The sequence below is a fragment of the Acomys russatus genome, chromosome 18 (genome assembly GCF_903995435.1).
Source record: "Acomys russatus chromosome 18, mAcoRus1.1, whole genome shotgun sequence".
Lineage (NCBI taxonomy): Eukaryota > Metazoa > Chordata > Mammalia > Rodentia > Muridae > Acomys > Acomys russatus.
Window position 1 is genome coordinate 55223160 of NC_067154.1, and position 9408 is coordinate 55232567.

Below are 9408 nucleotides of genomic sequence, written 5' to 3' on the forward strand. Positions count from 1 at the left end.
AACCTCAGCCACCGCCGCTGCTGAAACTGGTGCTGCTGGTGCCGCTGCTGCCGCCTCTGCTGCTGCTGCTCCGATCCGAGAAAATCCATGTTCCTCCTATGTGCAGGGGCACACACGTCCTCTGCACCCTGGTACCTCCAAACCTTGAAGCACTCCTGCTGCGGTGGTGTGGGGACCTTGGTGTTCCTGGCTCAGAAATCTGTGCAATTCCCTGAATTGTTCACTGGAGCTTCCAAACACAATCCACACTGCTTGCCGCCATCTTGGATCCCCGAATGTCGATACTTCATTTTTTAAGAAAAAATGGATTAAACTTAACTACAAAAATAAGGAAAGCAAATAGGAGGCAGTCACTTTAAGTTCAGGAATAAGAAAGAGACAAGACAGTTTTTCTTTGACCAGCAAAGAACAAAAGAGTAGGCAAACCATGCAAGCCTGAATAAAACAAAGTCCCCCAAACCAAACACAATGATATAAGGAAACACTGTGAAACATAAAAATATTGGAAAGTCTAGAAAGAGACCTAGGCTACTATATATACAAGATCATTGAAGACAAGAAACTTGGAAGACATTAACCAAAACAGATTTTTTAAAGTGCAATACAGATTTTAATTTGGAGTAAAATGACAGAAGAGGTGAAATGAGGAAGTGAAGGATTTTTCTCTTTTGTGAATAGGCATGAGGCAGTCCAGGCTGCACGCCCTGGACTGTTGCATTTGGTCTCTTAGTGGTGAGGGATAGAAGGCACGGTAGAAAGGGTGGAAGAGTGACTGAAGGCATAAAGGATTGTGGAAAGACCTTATACAGAAAGCCTATGTGTCTTCAAGTGAATCCTTTAGGTGAGATTTACTAATGGGAGAGAAATCCAGCATGAAACGATCTAATGTATATGAAGCTTAATAAACAAATTCCCTTAGATCCATTGTTCAGGGGGAATGAACTACAGACTCCTTTGACATCTGTGGTGGAATTTTAATCTAAATATGGATATGTTCTCCCAAAACAAACAAAAAACCTCACTGAGAACAGTAATATATCAGGCCATCAATAATGTCTTACATAGTTTGTGAAATTAAAAACAATCTTTTTTCTTATAAGTCAATATAAATCTACATATATTTTTTAGGTAGTAATGGCTACATTAACTTCTTAATGCCCAACCAATATCAAATAGAATATTTTGTTTCCTAAGAAGTAGTGATTATTTTCCTAGCAAAGCACTTACATGTTTTGGCTATTTTTCTTTTCTATCTAAAAACTGAAAGAATCTCTAACAACTTCTCTTGATGGGTGGAATCCTTCCAAATCCTGTTCCTCAAGGTTGCTTGAATGGGCACATCTGTTACAGTGAACACAAATCGACATTATGTATCAGTTTGACACTGAAGGTCAAGAGCACACTTCTGAAACAGAGGCACTGTGTTAGGAGAAGTAAAGAAAACTGGGCTAGATTCTATGTAGATGGTTGGGAACTAAGTCTAAGGCATATGCCTGAGTTGCTCTGGGATTTGGTTTATATAAAGCAGGGGTTTTCAACCTTCCTAATATTGTGACACTTTAATACAGTTCCTCATCTGTGGTGGTTCCCTATAATCAAATTATTTCTGTTGCTATTTCATAATTCTAATTCAATGATGTTATTAATTTTAGTGTAAATATCTGTGTTGTTCCCCCAAGGGGTCGCGACCCACTGGTTGAGAACCATTGGTAATTTTTAATAGTGCGATGCACCTCCTCTCTGCTTCCCTAGTAATTCAAACTAGCCTTGATTTGCATTTCTCTGATGACTAAAGACATTGAGCATTTCTTTAAGTATTTCTCAGCCATTCAAAATTCCTCTGTTGAGAATTCTCTGTTTAATTCTCAGCCCCATTTCTCAATTGGTTTGTTTGGTTTTGTGGTGTTTAATTTCTTGAGTTCTTTATATATATTTTTTTATATCGGATCTTTGTTAGAAGAAGGGTTGGTGAAGATCTTTTCCCAGTCTGTAGGCTGTCACTTTGTTCTGTTGACAAACAACTTTGAGATTCCATCTTACACCCATCAGAATGGCTAAGATCAAAAACTCAAGTGATACCACATGCTGGCGAGATGTGGAGGAAGAGGAACACTCCTTCATTCCTGGTGAGAATGCAAACTAGTACAACCACCTTGGAAATCTATCTGGCGCTATCTCAGAAAACTGGGAATAGGGCTTCCTCAAGATCCAGCTATTCCACTTCTTGGAATATACCCAGAAGATGCTCCTGCACACAACAAGGACATATGCTCAGCCATGTTCATAGCAGCCTTATTCATAATAGCCAGAACATGGAAACAGCCTAATTGTTCCTCAGTCGAAGAATGGATAAAGAAACTGTGGTACATTTACACTATGGAATACTACTCAGCTATAAAAAACAAGGAATTCCCAAAATTTGTGGACAAATGGATTGTACTAGAAATGATCATAATGAGTGAGCTAACCCAGAAGCAGAAATAATCAAATGGTTTCTGGACACTAGCCCAAGGGGTATGTCCCATGAAAGTCTTCACTTATCAGGAAAGTCGGACAGAGGGGAAAACATCCTATTGGGACTCTCAGTGAGAGAAGTATGGAAGAATGGGGAAATAGATGGATCTAGAGGGTCCTAGAAACCTATGTGTGATACGACTTTCTCACGTACTCTGGTGCCTCACATTTGACCATGTCCCCTGGAGGGGGAGACCTGGTGGCACTCAGAGGAAGGACAGCAAGTAGCCAAGAAGAGACTTGATACCATATAGGGGGATGTAATCCCCCTCAGGAACAATCATAGGGGAGGGGAATAACGGGAAAATGGGGGGGGGGGGGGGAATGGGAGGATACAGGGATGGGATAAACATTGGGATGTAACAAGAATAAATTAATAAAAAAAAATTAAAAAAAAAAAAAAAAGAACATCATGATGGGTGGATCTGGGCCCAGAGGGGTCTGCTCAAACTATTGCACTAACCAAGGACAATACAATAGTAAACATTGAACCCCTACTCTGATCTACCCAATGGACAGGACATTCTCCACAGTTATTTGGAGAGCAGGGGCTGACTCTGACATGGACTCTGGTACTCCATATTTGACCATTTCCCCTTGGTGGGGAGGCATGGTGGCACTCAAAGAAAGAGTAAGCAGGATACCAAGATGAGACTTGACAGCCTATGACCATATAGTGGGGGAGGGGGTCCCTCTCGGTCTATGACCTAGGGAAAGGGAATAGGGTGAAAGCGGGAGGGAGGGAGGAATGGGTGGATATAAGTGATGGGATAACAATTGAGCTGTAATCTGAATAAATTAATAAAAATTTTAAAACAAGAACTGCGATTCCACCTGTCCTTTTTCAACTACATCTGTGAAGGGATTCACCAGCAGTGAAAACATAGAAATATCTAGAGATTATGTATGAATAATAACGAAAAGATTGTCCTAGTCCTTGGCATTGCTAGAAGTATTAAATTTAGCAAATCCACAAACGGGTTGGATGTTGAAGAAGGTACTTAAAATAGTAAATAACGTTTCTACCTGAAATCATTTAAATTCTGTAAAATGTGGTTTTGTAAAATGACTAAAGACATAATTTTCAAGTAGCAGTAGATGACATGTAGCTTTCTGGAGGAGATGATATAAAGGTATAATAAGATATTATGTTTTATCCAACAGTATACTTCAGCTTTAATATATTGCATGATTCTAAAGTAATTACCACTTGTAGACGTTTGCCAGTATTACAGGAGATCTACTTCTATGTAGAGGTGGGGAATTACTTGCTACCAATGTCCTTGAGCATTTCACACTTGGACTCTTTTCTGAATCATACGTTATAGATTTTTAGTCAATACAAATAATTCAATTTCTATATTTTTCTTTAATCTTTAAGGGACTGTGTGTATATATAGGGTGACTGAAGCTTTTTGTTTGTGTAAATATGTAGTGTTTGTGTGTGTGTATGTGCATGTATGTATGTGCATGTATGCATGTGCATGCATTTATGAATGTGAGGCCAGAGGATAACCTTGCATCATCCTTGAGATGGCATCTACCTTGCTTTTTGAGGTAGGATGTCCCAATGGCATGGGGATTCTATGATCAAAGCTATACTTGCTTAGATCCTCTTTCTGGACCTCCCATTGCTGGGATTACAAACATGTACCACCACCACACTTGCTGTTTTAAACATGAGTTCAGAGATCAAACTTAAGTCTTTCCTGTTTGGCTAACAAGCACTTTATCAACTAAACTATCTTCCTAGCTGTAACTTTTGCTTTTTAAAGACTGCACTTTTATTAAATTTAACTATATATATTTGTTTATCCGTGTTTGGGGTTGTGCAAATGAGTGCAGATGCCCAAGGAGGCCAGAGACATCAGAATTCCCTGTTGCTGGGGATGCAAACAAGTTGTGAGCCATCTGACATAAGTGCTGGGACCTGAACTCTGGTCTGCCATCTTTTATGCTCCTGGAAATTTCTCTTGATAAAAGAAGCTCACCATTTGTGTTGTGTTGTGTTTGTTTTTAACATGTGCTCAAAAAACCTTCTATTTTAGCATTTAGAACTTTGTCAGAACATATCTTGTTTTAAAAGATTAAGATGTTTTAAGCTTTATTTAGGTGCTGGTCCTCCTAGTTACAGATTTAATTTTTCATATTAGCTCATCATCATGATGTAGGCACATTATTACTATTAGTGATTAATTAATAGATGAAGACAATGGAATTGATTGCTGTTTTAATGAATATTAAATAAGTAGTCTAGACTATTTTGAATATTACAACCTAAGATGATTCTTGATATGTAGTTTTCTTTATTTTGTGATTTACCATCTATCATATATCTAACTATCCACCTATCATTTATCTATTACATATCTATCTATCTATGTATTATTTTCCTATCTACTATGTTTTGATCATCTATCTGTCTATCTATCTATATCTATCTATCTATCTATCTATCTATCTATCTATCTATCTATCTATCTTTTATCTATCTGCCTACTTCTCTGTCCCCATCTTGTAGCAATTGAAGGATATACAATATAGTAATTAAAGAAAATAGGATGCGTTTACAATTGATGAGTAGCAGATGTGGGGAAACATGAGCTTTGAAATCATATAGAACTTGACTCACCCCAGATTGCTACTTGCGATTTTGTGATAACGTTTCATCTACTGAATTTCCATTTCAGTTGCTAAATCAACAAGCAACAAGGCATTGTCTAAGTCTGTACTATTTTTGAGGTTTATTTTCATTTTGTATGCATTTGAGTGTTTCCTTTCTGTATGTGTAAGTTCATCATATGTACACAGTACCCATGGAAGCCAAATGAGGGGTGTACAAGTCCCTGAAATTAGATTATGGATGGTCATGAGCCATCAGGTCCATGCTAGAGACCAAACCCAGGTCCTAGGGAAGAACAGTAAATGCTGTTAGCTCTGAAATATCTCTCTACTGTCTAAAGTCTCTCTTTCTTGATTTGAATGCGATTTCATGTACCATGTGTGCAAACAAGCCTGCCCACTCAATGGTGGTCTTGTCTATATGAAGTCTTACATCACTAAGATGTGAAGGAGGGCAAGAGACTTTCCATTTCTAAAGAATAGATCGTCTACCTGACTCAGTTTTGGTAGCAAGGTTGTCATTTACAGGGGGATGCAGAATGTTGGCTTCTGTGCTCAAGTGGTTTTTTTTTTTCTTCCAATTAAAGTGGAGATCATGAGACATGCTGGCATGAGCCATAGTGGAACTTAGAAAAGATAGATATGTAAATGTCGACCCTGGTTTCTGTTGCCTGGAAGGGACTTGGAGATACCGTTGCTCTGATGGTCTGCACCTGAAGCACAGTGCAGAAGTCAGGACAGGCATTTTCAGTGACAAATTCCAACACACATCTGTTATTGAGTTCAAGAATTTCACCTCATCTCCTAGGTTTTCTCTCTCTAGAGACACACGGATTTTTACAGGTTCCTTCCATTTATATTAATAACAAATGCAGCCAATAACACAGTAAAGATTAAGGAAGATGCTTGTGTTCATTTTTAAGGACACTTTCATTTATTCAAATAATGTTATGTCAGATCTAGCTGTTTTATGTCTTGAGAACTCTACTTTCTATTAATCTTTTGAAAGTAGCAGTAAATCACAGCCTGTGTAGGATTATTTTTCTTGAGAAAAGGGTTTTTGGTGCTTATCTCATCAATAGTTTTGCAAAAGATAATGTAGCAGTGTGGACTATTTTGCCATACTTTCTCCCTCTAGACTTTTGACATCTGTTAGACTCAAGACAGTATGCACTCTACTCTGTTAATTTAAAGCCTAAGACGTATAAAGCCTAAGTCCCCTATAAGAAGGTGCTGATCACACATCCTTGCCAGTGATTGACTATGTTCCCAGCAAAATGGGTAGACATATTTAAAGTATTTAATTAGCTGATCTATTAATTTGTTTTCTAAATATCCAAGGCTAATATGCATAAGGCACTTTAGTAAAAATAAAAGAATTTCAGATACTATGATAAAATATGGGCACAGAAATGTGTAAAAATCTTGATTTCCACAGCCAAACAATATTTTGGTGTTGTATTTTTTACCATATTTTTTTTTCTGGGAATGAGTAGTATTAGGAGAAACCAAGACCAAGAAAGAATAAAACATTGACTGAAATCACACAGTTGATTTGTGGAAGAATAATTTTATTTTCTTTATTGTAACCTTGACATAAATCAAGATTATCCAGATAGTTGAATTAGAACAACAATAAGTTCATGCTGCCAATCTGGAAGCCTGGGGACCGCTTTTAAAAACAAATCACCTAATTTAGCCCACTCTTCCAAATCAAGTGCATTTTCTTGTTTATGGTGCTCTCTTTATACTTTTGAGAGTAATAATTTTTCCTACCTTCCTTATTTCCCTTGATAAATACTGATGTCTTTCCATGTTTCTACTGGAGCTTGAAATTAATATAGTTTTATACACAAGTGTTACCAATTATGTGAGCATCATGATGGCTGTAGCACTTAAGTAATGTTGACACATAGCAGAGAAGTAGATTGCCCTTTGGGAAAGGGTTTGTCATCTAATAAATGTGCATTGACTGCAGAGACAGAGGTTGGGTTAGTCACTGACTGTCCTTCCACTCTCACCCTGGGCTCATTGGCATTTCTCTCAGTAGCTCCTGGAAATTATACCTCATGACTCCTTGTCATCCCTCACCTCATCACTGTCTTCACTGCAGAAATGTGTGCTTTGCTTTTGATGTCTTTATATGTTCAGTGAATTTTAGAGTTGTTGAAATCTTTAGAATCAAATCAAAATAGAGGATTCTGAAAAACTAGAGAATGGTTTATCCATAGAGTTGTATACCCGTTAGCTAGTGAGGTAGCCTATGGCCTCAAACTCATCCTGGATATTTCAGAGTTCTGTTCCATATTTAATAGATGTTATTTCCTGGAAAGAAAGTCTAATCTTGTTTACAAAGGGAACTGAAATCCATGTCACAGATTCTAACAAAAGAGAAAGACTAAAACTAAAAGCATAAACATTGTAATTCCACAATTTAGATGCAAAGTGCTCTGACTTCGCTGTAATCGCTTGAGGTTTCTCTCTCTGCTCTTTTGAGACACTAGAGAGTTTCTCTAATTAGTACGACTACTCATGCAGTGCTGTGAAATAGTTTTGTGAAAGCACATTTGTACAGACACAACACTACACTGTACATTTTCTTGTGCTTAAATATACTCTTACCATCAAGACTTTGCCTGTTACCTATTTTCTATAAATATTAATTCATATTTGTCTCGCTTTCTTTACTATTATATCGAACCACAGTGACATATTTAAGTTTCCTGCACTGTATGATAGGGAAGATGCAGGGTGACATTCCAATTCCATGTTCCGCAGGACGACAGTTACCAACCCGACTTATGCACTTCCCTTTTCTCCTCCACTGACATGCCGGTGCCAAGTATTCAGAAGTTCATACTCAGAAATAAATTTTAGAATTACTTTGTCAATTCCACTTTCCATCCCACTGGGACCTGGCTGAATTATAGATTTTATTTAGTGACAAAACTGACATCTTTTCGGAATGGTTTTCCTAGGTAAGACAAAGGTACCAATCCCTGCATTTGTGGGTGTCTTCTTTTATCTTCTGCAGTAGGAGTACAGTTTTCCTCGTTATAATTTCTGCATATTCTTATTGCTTGTTTCCTGTCGGGGTTGTTACTATTGGAAGATGCGATTTATTTATATTTGTATTGAGCCATCTTATAGATTTTGCATGTTCTAATTGTTTGAGATTTTCACGTTGTACAGTAACATCAAAATAGTTATCAAAATAATTAATCATGTCAATATTTCTATTTCCATTTTATTGTCTTAAATTGTGCCATACAGAACACACATTGCCATGTAAGTAATAGTACTATTACAAGCATCTTCAGCTTCTAATTATTTTATTTTTAACTTTATATTGATTCTTTGTGAGTTTCACATCATGCACTGCAGCCCTCATCATCTCTCTGTCCCCCATATCTTCTCTTTGCCTTTGCAAACACCCCCTCCAATAAAACAGATATGTGTGCACACGCATGCATGTGTACACATATACACACACACACATACATACACACACTAAAGCATGGAACTGTCTCATTGTGGAAGCTGTAATGTGTCCTAGTGTATCCCGCATTGTATCACTCTGTCTGTGCATCTTCACTTGCAAATGTTCATTGCAGTGAACCATTAGTTTGTTTGTAGGTCTCCAGCTTCTATTATGCCATCAGTATTGGAGCCTTACTGGGATGCCTCCTGGATATCCTACTGTTGCCTTGTGTCATGGAGATGCTGCCAATTTGAATCTGCAGGACCAGCTCTCTCATGTACCCCAACAATTCACAGATGATGTAGACTTTGTGATGGCCAGCTCAAAGTTCTGGATCTGCTTGTCAGCTGGTCAGCACAACAACTCTCTCTTATCTGGACTGCCAAGGCCAGCTCTCTAGCATGGCTCCAGCTAGGCCACCCAATACCACCATCAGAAGGCCTGGTTAGCTCTTCTGTTCTCATGCCCTAGGGGTGACTGACCTGTACCTAGGCCTTCAGAGCCAGCTCCACTGTGCTGCCAAGTCACAGGCATGTGGCCCACTCCTTGCTGCAGCCTACAAGGGGCTTGGCCATCTCTCTGGCTCTCTGACAGTGAGGGGCAGGACTAGCTGACCTGACTGCTTTAGGTGGTGAGGGACAAGGAGGGAAAGGCGTTATCCTGAACCCATGCCACATCAGAACAGGCGAGTGATGCTCTCTCTTGCTCACATAGTTTCTAATTTGAATAGAAACATTATATTTTCACTTAGCATGATTACAATGTCAAGCATATACTGAATTTAGTATGTG